Here is a 19,937-nt window from a genome sequence, read left to right as displayed (position 1 = left end):
CCCTCTGCCTCTAGAGGGGAATCAACCTTGTGCGTCAGATGAGACTCCCTGGGTTTGTTTACGGAACCACATTTTTCCTCCCCTCTGACCTTTGGGATAAGGCCTAGAAGGGGTAGAAAAACAGACTCCCACGGCAGAGAGAGTCTTACCTTCCACCTCGCACCTAGTCAATGTATCCTTCACCTGAGGACCAAACAAGGATGATCCATCAAAGGGGGAATTGGTTATGGACACCTTGAAAGGGTCCGCAAAGTTGCACAGCCGCATCCAGGCGTGACGTTGTAAGGCAACGCCTGTGCCTGCGGCTCTACTCGCCCCATCCGCAGCATATGAGATAAGCCGCATGGAGGAGTTAACTATGGAGTTCAGGGTTGCCAACTGGGAGTTCATCCTGTCTTGGAACCCCTCAGCTGTTGGATCCTTTACCTCTTCACTCATATCCTTGAGTAAATCTCTCTGGAGACGAGTGAAGTGACATAAGTAGTTCAGCGACCGCATTGAAAAGGTCGCTGATGAGAACATCCGCTTACCGTACCTGTCCATGGTCCTAGATTCCTTATTAGGAAGAAGGACAGGTACCGAAGGATCGGCTAACTCCTTCTTAGTGGCCGCGGCCACCACCATGGCATCGACGGGGACACCTTTAGATAAAAAAATCTTTATCTCTAGGGGCAGTAATAAACTTAGACGGTCTTCTCGGGGTGGGTTCCACTGAATCAGGAGCCGTCCAGGCCTTCCTTGCCACCACTTCCATAAGGGGGTCAAAGGGAGGGGACACCCAGGAGGTAGAAGGGCGACAGCCGAACGCCTCAATGTACACTGACTCATCCACTGAGGGGTTAAGGGCTGGCCAGTTCCCCCTCTGTTTCAGGATCTCAAGGATGTCAGCAAAGGAGACATCCTCAGAGGGGGATCGAGGGTAACCTTCAGATTCCTCTAAGTCAGTGTCATAGGTGATAGACTCAGGGGAGTCGATGTGCTTCCTCTTGCACTGCCTCTTCCTAGGGGGTTCTCCTACCAGGTCAGAAGAGGCCTCGGAAGAGGAGGAAATTCCCAATGGGGAAACTTGAGGAGTTGGCTCTCTGCGGTCTGAAGCAAGGGGGTGGGTAGAAATCACTGCAGGCACTGATGATGGAGGGGCTGACGGAGGTGACTGTGGGGCAGACACTGGTTCTAGCACGCTCCGCATGACCTCGAAGGCACCCCTATCGGGCAAGGCCAGAGGTCCCTGCTCCGAAGAGACCAGGACCCCCCCCGGCACCAACAGGGACGGCTCAGAGGCTGACGTCGGAGCCGAACTCACCAGCGCCGAAGCACAGAGAGGGAGAGCGGGGTCGGACAAGGGTCCGATGCCACTCGCCCCCTCGGAGCCGACGAGGGAAGCTCGGCGCCGAGATCCCGCCAAAGAGGAGATCGGAGCAGACGACGGAGCCGAAAGGGAAGGTATCGGATCTGACGCGCAGACAGTCATGGCGCCGATGAGCCCCGGCTCCGAGCTCAAAGGAGACGGAGGAGGAATACATTGAGGGACAGAAATAGCCGCTGACTGATGAGTCGGGCTATGAAGCATTTGGGCCAGCGTCTCGAACTTGAGAAGTCTACTCACTACCCTTTGCAAATCGTGGTCAGATAGCCCGGAAGACCGTGAGGAATGCGATCTATGGCTCCGTTCCGAAAGAAGTGGGGATCCTGGTGCTGAGTGAACGGAGCCGATGGAGGGAGACCTAGATCTCTTTCTCAAAGGTTGCTCCGATAAGAGTATTGGAGCCAACTGAGTCTTATCAGCCTCGGCTCCGGCCGGAGCCGAGGTAATAGTATGAGGCTTGGAAACATCGGCTCCAGCCGGAGCCGATGTCGAAGCTGTTTTGATGCTTCCAGAAGACGGCTCTGAAGCTGGAGCAGACTGTCTGGAAGTCTTAAAAGGCTTCCCAGACACAGACTGGGTCGGGGGGCCTTCAGCCTTTAATAAGCCATGCAAAATCAATTTATTTTTGCGTTCCTGCAGGACTCTAGGGCTGAAACCATGGCACACAGCACATGAGTCCTGCAGGTGCAAAGGTCCCAGGCAATACACACAAGAAGAGTGACCGTCTGTCAGAGACATTTTCTGACAGCACGAGTCACACTTCTTGAAGCCTGAGACCTTGGAGTCCTTAGACATAGTAAAGGCCTAAGTAATAAAAACACACACACACACACAAACACACACAAACACACACAAACACACACAAACACACACAAACACACACAAACACACACAAACACACACAAACACACACAAACACACACAAACACACACAAACACACACACAAACACACACAAACACACACAAACACACACAAACACACACACAGGCCTTTAAAAAAGAATATTAAATTCCAGTCACACTGAAGGACTAGGAGAAGGAGGGGAAGGGGCCTAAGGCCTAAAGTTAAAGGGGAATAAATTATGGGCAAAAGAGGTGATCGATTCAAGGAAAAAGATAATTAAAACTAAAGGTTATACTGAAGAAAGTAATAGGGGTCTAAAGATTGTGAAAATAGAATAATTTTTCACTAACCTGCCAGAGCCGGTAGAAAAGCACCTCGTCAGCTGAGCGGCAAACGAGATCTGAGTAGTTACCGCCTAGCATTGTGGGATATAGGGGAGCCTCGAGCCGGTGGAATTAGCTCTCGAGCTTTAATATTGGCCGAGTCGGAGCCGAGGATCGGCTCCGAACCCATCCAGCAAGAATGAAGGCGAGATAGACAACTTAACATTAAGTGAATAACTCAGCAATATAATCATACACACCTTCATATGCCTTGGGACTATGCTCACAAAAGTTTTTTTTCTCTAAGCTTCAGGTGATAACTTAAAACATTCCAATAAACATTGTTTAACTTTATCATAGTGTAAACAATTAGTATCAAACAATTTAGAAACAGCAGTTACAACTTTACCATGTAGTAAGGGGGTCAGGAACCATACTCAGAGCCCTTGGTCAACATTATACTGTTTACATACTCTTCCAAATGCATGAATAAAGCTATTAAAATTATAACCCGCTGTAAACTGTGGAAGAAATGTACTGACCTTTATTGCTTCTGGGGTTCAGTTATTCCCTTCCCCATTACCTCTATGACCCTGATGAACAGTCAACATCTCCATCTCATGTTGGCACTGTTTCTCCTTTTCTTTGGCCTCCAAAAGCCGCAATCTCTCTGCTGATTCTAATTCCATCTGATTTTTTCTGCTGCACTCTCTCATTTTCTTCAACCTCCAAATGCCGCATCCATTCTGTTGATTCTAATTCCAAACATTTGGCTTCCAGTTAATGTCTCTAACTGCAGATGGGTTTTAAGTCCTCTGAGGAGAAGGTGAACTGTCCCGTTTCTGAAGGCTGCAAATCCCCATCAACAGACTGGTTTGTCTGCTTGGTTGCTGGACCATGGGATTAAGGCTGAAATAATTTCCTCTTTAGTTAGGCTGACATGCACCAGTCCTTTGGCTTTGCACACTTTGGCCAACTGGTTCCTTGTTAGTTTGTCATAATCTTCTGACGACATCTTTGCCCACTTTCTCTGACTAAACTAAACTAAAAAAAAATAATACAACTGTTATGAAAATGAACCTTTGTATGTTTACCTTGTGGCTGCTGAGAGTACACATACCTTCACTGACAACTGCCCCCAGGCTACCGAAGTTCAATTAATATCCCACCCAGCTGCCACCAATATGTGACAGTCCCTACTCTGGGCCAGTAATCAAGAAGCCTCAATCCTCACTACTGACACTGGTGAGGGACAGTCACTATGAGACTATATAGACACATATCTCTTTCTCCCTCTCTCTCACTCGCTATATCCATATCTATCGCACATACACATATATAGACAGGTACATACAGATAGATAGACAGACATATATATATATATATATATATATATATATATATATATATCTATATATATATATATAATATCTATATAGAGCTAGACATACATATGCACACACATATATATATATATATATACATATTAATTTATTTTACATTTGTGTATTTGTTTACTGGGAGAGTCCGAATTTTTAGTAGAAGCCCAGGGACAAAAACTCCACAATGGTTAGTACAATAAATGTAATAAACACAGGTAAATTAAGTACAAAACAAAGTAATATCTGCATAGATAAACATACGCTAAAGTAGACAAACATATAATACTAAAGAGTTAACTTCGATTTTATGGTCTCAACCATAAGAAATTCAAAGTTTTGAAACTTCCAACTTTAAAAGTAGACCCATCTATATACATATACTGGGATGGCATGACAGACAGACCACGATGTTTTGCCAGAGATAGCCTGCACCTGTCGTCCTTGGGATTCCGAAAACTGGCTAAGGCTCTTGCCACCTCTATAGTGCCTCTTTTAGGCAAGGTTCAAATGACAAATTCACCGCCGTGACAGGCACAAGCAAGCAAAATCTGAGGGTAATGCTATTCAATGCTAGAAGTCTAAACCTCAAAATGCATTCACTCGAAGCACTCCTTAAAATGGAGAACATCGACATCTGTGCAGTGACAGAGACCTGGTTCAAGGCTCCAGAGAGCACCCCTGCATTACCGGGCTATAATTCATACCACACCTTTCTGCCACCTATCCTGGACTGAAGCACTAAAGGTGAAGGCATGTCCATATTCATTAAGGATATCCACACTTCCAGGCTAGTTGCTCAGCATAATGCATCCAAGATTATCCAAGTGCAACTAACTCTGGGCAAGACCGCAATCCAAATTGTAACTTGCTACAGATCCCCACACCATGCCCCAGGATTCCAACTCCCCAGTTCTTGATACACTGGAAAATATTAGGGTGCAACCCAACACCCTAACAATGGGTGATTTCAACTACCCCACCATTACCTGGGAAAACTACTCATGTACCAACTCTTTTGCTCAATGTTTTCTGGAATTCATAAATTCCAGTACCTTGGATCAACTTATCTACACCCCCAGCAAGGGCAGTATTATCCTAGACCTGGTCATTACCAACATGGACAACAGGTGTTCCACACCAGAGGTCAATTCCTCGTTGGTCAGATCCGACCACAAGCTAATCAGCCAAGACATCCACATCCCTCCCCCACCCCCCATTAGGGAAACCACCATAAAAAATTTCTCCAAAGCCAACCTCACACTTCTTAAGACAGAAGTGGCAAACTTCACGACACCCATGCAGGCGGACAATAGAGGTACAACTGCTGAATCCTACACAAATGCACTTTATAAACACTTACACAAGTGCATGGATCATGCTATCCCTAACAGAACCAAGATGCTATCTTCCAAAAAAGGAAGCCAATCTGGTGGTCCCCTGCCATAAACAAACTCTACAATAGAAGAAAGAAACTGTTGCAAAAAAGAGTAAAATCTCATGACTGGAACAACTCCCCGGTCAGCCTCAGTAAGAAGCTAAGATCCATCATAAAATCCTCCAAAGCTAGTAATGAAAACAAAATCACCACTGATTCTAAAGACAACCACAAAGCATTCTACAGCTATGTCAAGAATCTCAATGGCAACACTCAGATCTGAGTTACAGCATAATGGCACTAAATATACAAAACCAAATAATATTGCCAACATCATGGCAGATAGGTTCAGTGCTAACTTTACCCACCCCCTCGCTCCCTAAAGGGCCCATCTCTATAACAGAAGAATGCAAAGTTCCTGTAATCACGGCTGCACAGGTAAAAACTAGAAGTTATGTACTTACCATAATGTTCCATGTTTGTACTCCATCTCGCCCATATATTCTTGCTGGTTGGGTTCGGAGCCGATCCTCGGCTCTGACTCAGCTGAATAGTAAAGCTCGAGAGCTTCCAGTGGCTCAAGGCTAACCCCATCCCATGATGCCCCAGGTTACATCCCCAGATCTTGTTTGCAAGCCAGCAAGAAGCACCTTCTCTTCTATATGTATATAAACATACATATATATATATATATATATATATATATATATATATATATATATATATATCTATACACATATATACATATTTACAAATCACTATAATTCAGTGAAGGAAGAGGTTGAAAGTCATCCTATCTCTGCAGGCAGATAATTTTGTAATTTTGTCCACCAGTTCCTCCGGGAATGGGAGTGGGAAGGAGGGTGGGACACAAGAATATAGGCGAGATGAACTACAAACATGGAACGTTATGGTAAGTACATAACTTCTAGATGTTATGTAGTCCTATCTCGGCGTAATTCTTGCTGGGTGGGACAGCGTCTGCAGCACCTAAACCATAGGGTGGCTCAGGAAAAAAGACTTTTCAGTACCGTGGATCCAAAGGAAGCCCTGTTCCGGGAGGCCAAGTACACTTTGTAATGAGTGATAAAGGTGTGAGGTTTCGCCCATGTAGCAGCTGCACAAATCAAATCTAAAGGGAACGTTGCTTGAAAGGCAAAAGAAGTTGAGACTGACCTAGTGGAGTGACCTTTTACCTTCCCTGGTAATTGTAGGTCATTCTTCTGGTATGAAAAGATTATACAATCCGTAAGCCATTTAGACAAGGTCACCTTTGAGACTGGTAATCCTGTCTTCTTATCAGAAAAGGAGACAAAAAGTTGATCTGACTTTCTAATGTCTTTCGTTCTATGCATGTAAAAATGCAACTGTCTGTGCACATCAGGCTGGTGTAGTTTATATTCTGCTTTGTTGGTGTAATTGGGAAAAAGACTGGCAATTCCATGGATTGATTTATGTTGTTTTCCAAACAAACCTTTGGGAGGAAGGAGGGATTAGTTCTCAGAGATACCCTGTCCTTATGAAATACAATATAAGGTGGATGTACTGAAAGAGCCTGCAGCTCTGAAACTCTTCTGGCTGATGTAATGGCAGCAAGGAAGAGGGTTTTCCACGATAAATATTTCAGATCACAAGTAGAAGCAGGTTCATAGGGAGATGTAGTCAGAGAATCTTAAATCAAATTTAGATCTCAGGATGTCATTGGTTCTTTAATCAGGGGCCTAAGTAGAAAGGTACCTTTGAGAAAGGCCTTACGTAATCTGTGAGACATAATGGGAACACCCATTTCACCTGTATGAAAATTGGAGATAGCAGCTAATTGTACCCTGATAGTAGCTGCTACAGCATCTTCTTCAAATAGATTTGAGAGAAACTCTAAAATTGCTGAGACAGGGGCAGTAAGAGGTTCAATATTTCATTTATCTCCTCCATTTGTTAGAGTATAATTTCCTAGTGGAAGGTTTATGGGAAGAAGCTAGGATATGACTTACTGCTGGTGTGAAAGAATAACACCTGGCTAGCCATGGAATTGAAGCAGCCAAGCTGTCAACTTGAGGGTGTGGATGGACAGATGGAGCTCTCCCGAAGAGTGGGTCAGAAGGTCTGGAATTGGATCAAGAATCCAAGGTTCCTCCAAGAGGTGGGTTTGTAGAAATGCAAACCAAACCTGACGAGGCCAGTATGGAGCAATAAGGATCATTTTGCTTCTCGACCATTTGGCTTTCTGTAACACCTTTGGAATGAGTGGAAAGGGAGGGAAAGCATAGAGTAATTCCGAGAACCAATCGTGAACTAGTGCATCCCTGGGTGGCTTCCCCTTTGGGGGAATTAGGGCAAAGTAGCTGTTGCATTTGGTATTCTTGGGAGTGGTGAAAAGGTCGCAGCAAGGCTGGCCCCATCTGTGGAAAATCATCTCTGCAATCCTTGTGTTCAGGGACCACTCATGAGGTAACAGGAGAGTCCTGCTGAGTCTGTCCGCTATCACATTGGATCTCCCCAGGATGTGCATTGCAGTTAGAAAGCATTGAGAAGCAATCGCCCATTGCCAATCTCTTAACGCCTCTCGACATAGAGGGTAAGATTTGGTTCCTCCTTGTTTGTTTATATACCATACTACCGACATGTTGTCTGTCTGAATTGCAATTGTTCCTAGAGGGAGAGAGTCCTTTAGTGCCTGCAACACAAAGCACCTCTCTCATCTCTAGGATGTTTATATGCAGATGTTTCTCGTGGTCCTGCTATAAACCTTGAACTGCCCTTACCAGATAATGACCCCTCACCCGATCTGGGAAGCGTCCATGGTTAACACTGCCTTTGGTTGGGGAAACACAAAAGGACGACCTAGATCCAGCTGGTCTGTCTGAAGAAACCAAATTAAATCTCTTTTGCAAAACTCTGTGATGTATATCGGATGTAAAAGAGGGAGATCTTGCACTGACCACTGTGCAAATAAAAACCATTGTAGAAGTCTCATGTGTAATCAGCTAAGGGCACCAGCAGAATGGAAGCAGCCATGGTTCCCAGGGTCTGTAACCCATGTCTGGCCTGGGCTTTCTTTGTTTAAATCAAAATTTTTACCTGTTGATGCAGGGAGTGGATTCGATCTGGGGTGAGTCTTGCCGTCATGTCTCGAGTTTCACTCTGCTCCGAAGAAGACAATATGTTACGACGGTAACAAGGCAGATTTTTCTAGATTTATCGTGATGCCCAGCTTGTTGCAAAGAAGAAGGGTTTCATCCTTGGCCTGAGATAGTAGATGCCTGGTGGAGGCTGTGAGGAGCCAGTCGTCCAGATATGGAAACACTCTGAATCCCTGATGTCTCAGGTGAGCCGTGACAACTGCCATACATTTGGTGAACACTCTGGGGACTGTAGTGAGGGCCAAAGGGCAGGGCTCAAAATTGGTAGTGACTGGCTCCCAGCCGGAAGCACAGATATCTTCTGGACCGCCTGGCCATTTTTATATGGTAGTACATGTCCTTGACGTCAATAAAGCACATCCAGTTGTCTTTCCCTATGAAAGGGAATATCGACTGCAAGGTTACCATCCGGAACTTTGTTTTCTTTACAGATTTGTTTAATCTGCTGTGAGATCTAGGATGGATCTCCAGTCCCCTGTCTTTTTTCACACTAAAAGAACCTTGAGTAAGTTCCGGATCCTATCTGGTCTGCGGGGACTTCTTGGATGACTCTTTTGTCTAGGAATGATTGAATCTCTAGAGTTGCCAAGTCTTTTTGCGCAGGTGGAACGTCTTGTAAGGACTTTTGTTTTGGAGGGGTAGAAGAAAAGGGAATGAGGTAAGCTCTGTATATTATCTCTTGTACCCATTTGTCTTGGGAAATTTGTTGCCAGGTGTCTGGGTACAATGACAAGCAACCACCCGACTGCCTCCAGAGAAGGATAGGTGGGGTCTCCTTTCAGGAGCGCTGGCAGGGCCTATCAGAGAAGGTCTCCCTGTCACCCTGATTCTGCGGACCCCTCTGCCACAAGGGCGGCGTCTTCCATTATAACTTCCCCCTCTGCCCCTGGGGGAAGAATCGTCATGTGCGTCAGAGAAACCTTTTTGGGATTTGCGGAACCACACTTTTCCATCCTTTTGACCTTTGGGATAAGGTCTGGAAGGGGCAGAAAAATGGACTCCCATGGCAGATAAGGTTTCCCCGTCCTTCTCGCACCTGGTCAGCATCTCTTTCACCTCTTCCACCAAACAAGGCTGAACCATCAAAAGGGGAGTTGGTAAATGAAGACTTGAAAGGGTCAGCAAAGTTAGAAAGGCGCATCCAGGAAAGTCTCCTGAGACAGATTCCTGATGCTGCCGATCGACTCGCTCCTTCAGCTGCATAGGAGATTAGCCTCATGGAGGAGTTTGCGATAGTGGTAAGGGTGGCTAGCTGTGAGGATACCTTATCTGTGGACTCCGCAGCTACTGCTCCCTGAAGGGTATCTCCTAGTTCTTTGATGAGATCCCTCTGAAGTCTAGTAAAATGGGATAAATAGTTGAGCGACCGCAAGGTGAAGGTCGCTGAAGAGAACATGCGCTTGCCACATCTATCCATAGTCCTAGACTATTAGGAGGATGGATAGATGAAGAGGCTTCTGACAGTTCCTTCTTCGTGGCCGCCATCACCACCATGGCGTGTACGTGAACTCCTTTTGTTAAAAATTCCTTTTCTTTAGGGGGGGCATAATAAATTTGTTTGGCCTCCTTGGAACAGGCTCCACAGTGTCCGGTGAAGTCCATGCTTTCCTGGAAATGATATCTAACAATTTGTTGTAAGGAGAAGTCACCCAGGAGGTGGAAGGGCAAGATCCGAAAGCCTCCAGGTATACTGAATCATCCTCCGAAGGGTTAATGGGCTGCCAATCACCCTTCTGTTTCAGGATTTCCAGGATGTCTGCAAAGGAGACATCCTCAGAGGGGGATCTTGGGGACCCCTCGGATTTATCCAAATCAGTATCTGAAGTGACTGACTCAGGGGAGTCAATGTGCTTCCTCTTGCAAAGCCTCTTCCTGGGAACATCCTCTGAGGGATACTCAGGAGAAGTCTCGGAAGAGGAGGGCACCACCAGCGGTGGTCACCTGGGGCTCCGGATTCTCTACGCTTAGGAGGGGGTGGAGAAGAGATGGACACAGGCACCTGTGGGGAATAGGGAGTGGATCTGAGAGGAGTGCCATCTGAAGGGACAGAATCCTCTCCACTAGCTCGAAAATCCCCCCCACCCCGCTCCGGAGAAGACCTCCACACAGAGGATGCTGGAGATCAGCTCCGAGGAGGAGAAGGTGTTTCCGAGGCAGAGGTAGGCACCGAGCTCAACCAAGCCGAAGCACCAAGATATCGCACCAACCTCCCCCCCCCCTGGAGCCGACTGGATAGCATAGACTCCCAGATATCTCGGCACCGGATGGAGCCGAAGACACCAGAGCTGAAGTCGGAACCAAAGAAGCTGGCAAGGGTCTCGGGGCCGACGGTTCCACTACAACTGGATCTACACCCTCTGGCCCCAAAGACTTTAGGGTAATCGGAGGAGGAATCAAAGAAAGTGGAGCGGAGACAGGCAGCTCCAACACCTTTGGGCCCAGAGGTGAAAGCAATTTAAATAACCAAACACAGTAGAGACTGCCAAGAATGATACAGATTTCCACTCCACAACCACTGTAGGTATCCAAACACTTTATTGATTTCTCCAAAAATACAAGTTGATTGCTTTTCTTCCCACAATCGGGTCTTCCTCAGAACATTTAAAACACCAAATAACTTGCTCTTAAATACCCATAAGCAACCACCTCACCTATTCCAATTAAACAATTAACATCCTCACAAAATACTTAAAGCAATCCTACTAAAAAAACTCATTTACTCAAAAAAACACACACAAAACCACATTTTCTCCACTGGGGAAATAACATTGATGGCAACTACCATAAATTCATATCCTATTACTTCAATAAAAATTTTATATTGATATAAAATTATATTTGTTAAAAAGTATTGCTTATACAAATTTTTATATGCACATAATAAATTTGAACATTAAAACCTAAAAATTAATAAAATACTTGTATGCAAAAGCATTCCTCCTTCATACTTCCTGTAACTATGCCTAAATTTTAAACAATGTACTTAAAGTGGCTTTGAACAACAATTAAATGAATATATAAATATGTATGAAAAGTTTTATACGTGGTTTTAATTTAACCTAAAATGTTTTTTAACTTCAAAATACACATAATATTAACATTCTCATTAATTCCTGGGGACTGGGTGGCATTTAGTCTCAATTGCCACCTTAATTCACATAAATCCAAGGGCACATCCTATATTGCCCCTTGAGTGTCCTTGACAATTTGCTGGAGTACTAAAAATTTAAAAGTGTGCCCATTAAATTCCTGTATATGTCTGCTTAGCACAGACACTTATGGATTTAAAGCTGTTTGTGCGTAAATTAAACCGTAAAGCATGGTTTAATAGTGATTTAATGTGTGAACAGGCAACTTTAAGAAAACCAAGCATTTTTAACCCTCCAACTAATAACTGCATTGCAGTGTATGATAAGGTGTGTGAAATGGAAATTTGAAGGGTGTTGGGACACAAAAAAGTGAATGTTGAATATAATCTTATGAAGCAAGAAAATGTTTTTTGGCTGAAATATTGAATGACAAAACGATTAGGGTTATGAAGCCCGACAAGGATAATGGTTTAGCCATAATGGATGCGACTGATTATTCAACATGCTTCTTATGGATGACACATACGAGGAAAGTTCATTAAACTAAGTTAATATTATGAATAGGAATATTGATTTGGCTTTGGAGAATATGCTACTTGAAGGGTAAATTGATGAAAATGAATATAAATATTTAAGAAATTAGCATCCTATGGTCCCAAAAATATTTGGTATACCAAAACTGCATAAAGCCTTAAATAATCCAGCATTTAGACCGATAGTCGATGGAAAAAAGGGCAAAGACTTGTTTTGTTAGCAAGTTTTTGGACCAAAAGTTGAGAAAAGGTTTGGGTATATATGAATATATATGTAAGGATTCTTGGCATTTTTTGGAGAAAATGAATGGAGTAAGGGGTAAGCAATGACATGATATTGGTGACCATAGATGTTTGCAACCTGTTCTCCGTAATCCCGCTTGAAATCGGGCTTAACTGGTTGGAAATGCAATTATTAAAGACGGGGCTGTATGAGCATGATGAGATTAACAAACTGTCAGCAGTTATGGAGATGGTGTTGTGTAATAATTACATTTTCTTTGAAGGCCAGTACTACAAACAGGCAACTGGGGTAGCCATGGGGGCAGCCTGCGCCCCAATTTTTGCCAACTATGTGATGGCATATTTGGAGCAGGAAAACATATTCAAAAGTCACTTTGCTGAACACATTAAGGTTTTTATTCGTTTTTTGGATGGTATTTTCCTAATTTGGGATGGAACTTTTGAGAGTTTAATTGATTTTTTGAGTATATTAACGCAACAACCAATTTTTTGAGATTTGCATATACTTATAGTAGAGAGAGCATCACATATTTGGATGTGAATCTGAAGTTGGATTGTATGGATAAAAAGCTCAGTTCGGAAATTTATCGGAAACCAACTTTTTCCAATGCTTATTTAGATTTTTCAAGTTGGCATCCTTTATCCCAAAAAAAGTCCATTGTTAAGGGGCAAATGGTGAGGGCTGCCCGTATGGTAAGTGATGATATAGCATTTGAATGTGAAGTGGAATTCATTGCCGAATTATTCAAGAAGAGAGGGTACCCCGCTAATATGATACAAAAGATTGTCAAAGAGGTGAAAAACAAAAGGCTTTGTCTGGTATTTAAGCCAGTCTTAAAAGGAGGTGAAATAGGTGTAGTTTTTGATTCAGGTGAACCCATATAAGAAAAGAATAATAAAAAGGTTTATGAATCACTTAGTTTCATTACAACATATAATCTGGACAAGGAGGAAATAGCGGAAATTATTAGACGAAATTGGGGAATTTTGGTATGTGATGACCGTCTTACTGGAAAATTTGGTATAAAACCTGGAGTAGTCTATAGGAAAGACAGATCATTTAAGCATATGTTGGAAGCAAATGGTAATAACAAGAGGAATAAGCAAACTGGTTTGGCCCTGTTTAGGATAAATGAAAATTATAAATGTGGAATGGGCACTTGTTGTAAAAATATACTGGAAACTAAGGACATATTTGTTTTGAACAACAGGGCATTACACATTACTGGATATTTTAATTGCAATAGCATGAATGTGGTCACCTTGGCTCAGTGCCAAATGTGTTCTGCATTCTATGTTGGTAATACTTGCAGGAAATTTAAGGATAGGATGAGGGAGCATCTATTAGACATAAAAATCAGAAAATTACTAATGCTTTAAGCAGACATCTACAGGAATTTAATGGGCACACTTTTACATTTTTAGTTCTCCAGCAAATTGTCAAGGACACTCAAGGGGCAATATTGGATGTGCACTTGGATTTATGTGAATTAAGGTGAAAACTGAGACTAAACGCCACCCAGTCCCCAGGAATTAAAGAGAATGTTAATATTATGTGTATTATGAAGTTAAAAAACATTTTAGGTTAAATTAAAACCAAGTATAATACTTTTCATACACATTTATATATTGTTCATTTTCTTGTTGTTCAAAGCCACTTTAAGTACATTGTTTAATATTTAGGCATAGTTACAGGAAGAATGAAGGAGGAATGTTTTTGCATATAAGTATTTCATTAATTTTTAGGTTTTAATGTTAAAATTTATTATGTGTATATAAAAATTTGTATAAGCAATACTTTTTAACAAATATTATCATATTATATAAATATAAACTTTTTATTGAAGTATTAGGATATGAATTTATGGTAATTGCCATCAATGTTATTTCCCCCAGTGGAGAAATAGAAGTTATGTTCTTACCATAACGTTCCATGTTAGTTGTCTTCTTCTCGCCTTCTTCTTGCTGGATGGGTTCGGAGCCGACCTCGGCTCCGACTCGGCCACTCTAAAAGCTCGAGAGTTGGTTCCACCGGCTCGAGGCTCCCCTTATATCCCACAATGCTAGGCGAGAGTTACCTCAGATCTCGTTTGTAAGCTAACCCCAGCTTATAATAGTAACAGAATAACTGTAAAACAGAGTCCACCTCTAATAACAGGAAGAAAGGGTGACCTACATCCTGAACCAGGAAATATGCATAATAGCATATGTCTAAGAAAGAGGTGGTAGAAAGAGAGGTCACAATCACAACTCCTCTAGGTCTGTCCAGGCCAGGGGGAAGGAGGGTGGGACGCAAGAAGAAGGCGAGAAGAAGACAACTAACATGGAACGTTATGGTAAGAACATAACTTCTATATGTTAAGTTGTCTATCTCGCCTTCATTCTTGCTGGATGGGACCGCGGCCCTAGCACCTTGTCCCGGGTGGCCTAACGGAACAGACTCCTGAGAACAGTGGAACCAAAGTTAGCTCTATGCCTAGAAGCTAAATCCAACTTATAATGAGAAATGAAAGTGTGAGGAGTAGCCCAAGTAGCCGCTGCACAAATGGTGTCAATAGGCAGTCTATCTTGGAAGGCTAAAGAAGTAGCCAAAGCTCTGGTGGAATGAGCTTTAGGTCTATCAGGCAGCTTTTGATGTCTAATTTCATATACAAGGGTAATCAAAGATGTTAGCCATCTGGATAATGATACCTTTGAAACTGAAAGTCCCTTTCTGCTTTCCGCATAGGAGACAAACAGCTGATCAGATTTTCTGAACTGTTTTGTTCTATCCAAGTAGTACCTCAATTGACGGTGAACATCCAGGCAGTGTAATTTTGTTCAGACCTATTGGAGTATTCTGGAAAAAGACAGGTAGATCAATGCTTTGATTTAGATTTGACGTCGAGACCACTTTAGGCAAAAGGACGGGTTAGTTCGTAAGGATACTCTGTCCTTATGAAACAAAAGATAAGGAGGACGACAGCTGAGTGCTTGAAGCTCTGAAACTCTTCTAGCTGATGTAATAGCTACCAGAAAAGAGTTTTCCATGATAATAATTTTAAAGAACAGGAGACTGCAGGTTCGAAAGGGGAAGAATCAAAGAAGCAAGAACTAAATTTAGGTCCCAAGGAGAAGGAGGATTTCTTATAGGAGGTCTGAGAAGAAAAACTCCTTTCAAAAAGGCTTTGCAAAGCTTGTGGGACATTAAGGCAGATTCAGAAATACCCACATGAAAGTTAGAAATAGCTGCCAATTGAACTTTAAGTGTAGAGGGAGATGAACCTGCATGGAAGAGTTCAGCTAGAAAATCAAGGACTAATTGGATGGAAGCAGTGAAAGGATCTATGTCCTTCCTTGAGCCCAATATGTGAAGCGTTTCCACTTACTCAAATAAATCTTTCGAGTGGAAGATTTATGGGAAGCTATCAAAATATCTCTAACAGAATGAGATAATTGAGGAAGCCTGGCTAAGGTTGGAACTGGAGGAACCAAGCAGTGAGGTTCAGAGAGGGGAGGGAGCGATGAAACTGACCCGACTGATGGATCAAAAGATCTGGAACTAGGTCCAGATTCCACGGTCGCTCCAAGAGAAAACGATGTAGAAAGGGGAACCGCACTTGTCGAGGCCAGTAAGGAGCAATGAGGATCAATGAGGCCTTCTGAGCGATAGCTTTCTGTATCACTTGAGAGATCAGTGGGAAAGGAGGAAATGCATACAGAAGTCCCGGGGGCCAAACTTGGACTAGAGCGTCTCTGCTGGGTTGGCCTGGTAAAGGGAATAGAGTGAAATATTCTCTGCACTTGCTGTTTTGGGGAGTAGCAAAAAGATCGCAGCAAGGCTGACCCCACTTGAGAAAAATTTCTCTCACTACAGAGTCTTTCAGAGACCACTCGTGAGGCATGAGTATAGCTCTGCTCAACTTGTCCGCAATTTGATTGGACTTTCCGGTGATGTGCGTTGCTATCAGAAACCGCTGAGAAGAAATCGCCCATTGCCACAGTCTGAGTGCTTCTCGACACAGGGGGTATGATCTGGTTCCGCCTTGTTTGTTGATGTACCACACTACAGGCATATTGTCTGTTTGGATTGCAATCGTTCCCAAGGGAAGAGAGTCTTGAAGGGCTTGCAACGCTAAAAGCACTGCTCTCATCTCCAGAACATTTATGTGCAAGTGGCATTCGTTTGGTTGCCATGTGCCCTGGACCGTCCTGCTCTGATAATGCCCCCCCCACCCGATCAGGGAGGCATCCGTTGTCAGAGTAGCAACCGGAGGAGGTGGAACAAAGGGTCTTCCCGACAAGAGCTGGGGGAAGACATCCACCACATGAGATGATTTTTGCACGCTTGCGTGATCATAATGGTGTGAGACATTGGAAGTTGCTGGTATGACCATTGAGTAAAGAGCATCCATTGAAGGATCCGCATGCGGTATCTGGCTAATGGAAGCAGAGGTATGGCCGCTGCCATAATTCCCAACACCTTCAGAACTAACCTGGCTTTGATTCTGTTGTTGTTGAAAAGGAGTGATACCAATTTGTGAATGTCTGTTATTCTCTGATGTGTTAGTCTTGCAGACATGTTTATTGTATCTAGATTTGCGCCTATGTAGGTAATAGTACGACAAGGCGACAAAACAGACTTTTCGCAATTTATTGAAATACCCAGCTTTTGACAAACGCGAAAAGTGTAATCTCTGGCCATCAGAAGGAGATGCTTGGTGGGAGCTGTGAGGAGCCAGTCGTCCAAATATGGAAACACCTGGAATCCTTGTCGTCTCAGGTGAGAAGTTACCACTGCCATGCATTTGGTAAACACCGGGGCAGTGGTGAGACCAAAAGGCAGGGCCCTGAACTGAAAATGACTGGTTCCCAGCCTGAAGCGGAGGAATCTTCTGGAGCGTCTGTTCATTTTTATATGATAGTACGCATCCCGAAGGTCTATAGAGCACATCCAGTTTCCTTTGCCCAAAAGGGGAAGGATGGATTGCAGCGCGACCATCCGAAATCTTGTTTTCTTGACTGATCTGTTCAAGACACTGAGATCCAAAATTGGTCTCCAGTCCCCTGTTTTCTTTGGAACTAAAAAGAACCTTGAGTAGATTCCGGATCCTTGCTGGTCTGCTGGAACTGGCTGAATTGCTCTTTTGCAAGCAGTTTTGAAATCTCCAAAACCGCTAGATCCCTTTGAGCGGTGGAACATCTGGAAGGGATTTTTTGACTGATTTGGAATGCGAAGAAAGGGATAGAATAGCCTTCGAAATGATGGACTGTACCCATTTGTCTTGAGTCAGGGATAGCCAGGCTTCTGGGTACAGTGACAATCTTCCCCGACTGCCTCGAAGATGGGCAGTCGGGCAACACCTCAGAGATGCTGAAAGGGCTTGTCAGGAAGGCTTCCCGATTGCCCTGGTTCTGCGGACCCCCCCTGCCCCTAGGGCGACGTCTACCATTGTTATTCCCGCCTCTGCCTCTGGCGGGAAAACAACTCTGCGTCAGGCGAATTCCCTTGAGATTGTTTTCTGAACCACATCTTTCCACCTTTCTGGCCTTTGGGGTAAGGCCTAGAAGGAGTAGAAAAACGGACTCCGACGGCAGAAAGGGTCTTGCCATCAGTTTCGCACCTAGTCAAGGTTTCTTTCACTTGAGGACCAAAGAGGGATGATCCATCAAACGGGGAGTTCGTGAAAGACGTCTTGAAGGGGTCCGCAAAATTGCATAGCCGCATCCAGGCATGCCTACGTAAGGCCACACCTGTCCCTGCGGCTCTGCTCGCTCCATCAGCCGCGTAAGAAAGAAGGCGCATGGAGGAGTTGGTTATGGAGTTAAGGGTAGCCAGCTGCGTGTTCATCTTATCTTGGAAACCCGCAGCTGTAGGGTCCTTTAACATTTCACTCGCTTCCTTGATCAAGTCCCTTTGAAGACGAGTAAAATGGCACAGGTAGTTCAGCGAACGCATGGTAAATGTCGCTGACGAGAACATCCGCTTCCCATACCTGTCCATGGACCTAGATTCCTTGTTAGGTGGATGGACAGGTACTGAAGGATCAGCTAGCTCCTTCTTAGTGGCAAGGGAAGAACCTAAGGTTCTTGAGGGAAAAAAACGGAAATTTTTTAGAAGGGGATAAAAATTTCTCTAAACTAAGGGAAATAAGTAAATATATTAAAATTAAAGGGGTTTTGAAAGACTAAATTACACAAGAAAAAGTCACTTACCAAGAACCGGTAGAAAACCAACCTCGAAGCTGTAGCGGCAAACGAGATCTGAGGTAACTCTCGTCTAGCATTGTGGGATATAAGGGGAGCCTCGAGCTGGTGGAACCAACTCTCGAGCTTTTAGAGTGGCCGAGTCGGAGCCGAGGTCGGCTCCGAACCCATCCAGCAAGAATGAAGGCGAGATAGACAACTTAATATAATGTGGTTTTGTGTGTGTTTTTTTGAGTAAATGTGTTTTTTGAGTAAGATTGCTTTAAGTATTCTGTGAGGATGTTTAATTGTTTAATTGGAATAGGTGGGGTGGTTGCATTGTTTCGTGTTTTAAATGTTCTGAGGAAGACCCGATTGTGGGAAAACACTCAACTTGTATTTTTGGAGAAATGAATAAAGTGTTTGGATACCTGCAGTGGTTGTGGAGTGGAAATCTGTATCGTTCATGAAAGCAATTTAGCCAGGGCCGGTGTGCGTAGCAATCTCTTCACCACCCGCTCTAGATCATCATCTGAAGGACTCTTGGTGGAGCGGGTAGACAATGAGGGAGATATCCTATACTCCAATATGGGAGCTCTCAAGACTGGTGACACCACCGTCGGATCCAAAGCTGGGGTCTGAGGAGTGGAAACCTCAGTTGGCTCCTTTGACACTAATAGCGCCGAAGAGGTCAGTGATGCAGACTTGTCGGAGCTGAGAGCCTTCGGTTCCGAAATCTTTTTGCATGGTTCCAAATCTGGAGCGGAAGCTGGCCTCTTTCTAGATGACTTTGAGCCCTCATCCAAAGCTTGCTGAAAAGGAAGAAGAACTTTGGCCATTAGCTTATTTTCATGCTCCTGTAAAACTCTGCTACTAAACCCATGACAAATAGTGCAAGGGTCTTGCAGATGTATGGCACAGAGACAGTAAACACAATTAGTGTGGCATCTGTCAACATCTTCCTGGCACACTTTACACATTTCTTGAACCCAGAAGGCTTATGCTCAGAGTTCTTTAGAGGAGTCCTTTGAACTCTCCTTAGACATTATAGTAGAAAGAACAAATCAACAATCAACAACTACCAAGTACTAATTTCAAACTATTTTTTTTTAATTAGGATCTTCTGACTGAAAAGGATTCTGCAGAAAAGTGAAAGGGCAGAACCCTCTAATTTAAATAGATTCTGGCCTAGGAGAGAAAACGGCCCTGAAACTTGAGGGGCCGAGAGAGGCCTCTAACTTAACTGGCACTCTCTAAAAATGTGGTGGAAAGACTTAAAAGGGTTCTAACGTAGACAACACAAACAGCTAGAAGTTAGGGGTGTATAGTGAAGAAAAAAATAGTACAAATAGTTAGAAAAAATACCAAGTAATTGAAAAGTTATACTTATAAGCCAATGAGCCAACTGAAGAAACGTCTCACAGTTTGCATGGCAAAAGAGATCTGGGGATGTAGCCTGGGGCATCATGGGATAGG

The 19,937-nt window shown here is 43.7% G+C and overlaps 1 long non-coding RNA gene across 1 annotated transcript in view; it reads right to left on the bottom strand.

The window, feature by feature from the left end:
* LOC122811962 overlaps nucleotides 1-19,937 on the bottom strand; it is a 1,111,549-nt gene that overhangs the window by 765,185 nt on the left and 326,427 nt on the right. The gene's annotated exons all lie outside the window — the stretch shown is intronic.

This window comes from Protopterus annectens, chromosome 9.part0 (assembly GCF_019279795.1).
Source record: "Protopterus annectens isolate FY-2018-M chromosome 9.part0, PAN1.0, whole genome shotgun sequence".
Taxonomy (NCBI): domain Eukaryota; kingdom Metazoa; phylum Chordata; order Ceratodontiformes; family Protopteridae; genus Protopterus; species Protopterus annectens.
The sequence above is the reverse complement of the archived record's forward strand: the minus strand, read 5'-3'. Positions and strand labels throughout refer to the sequence as shown.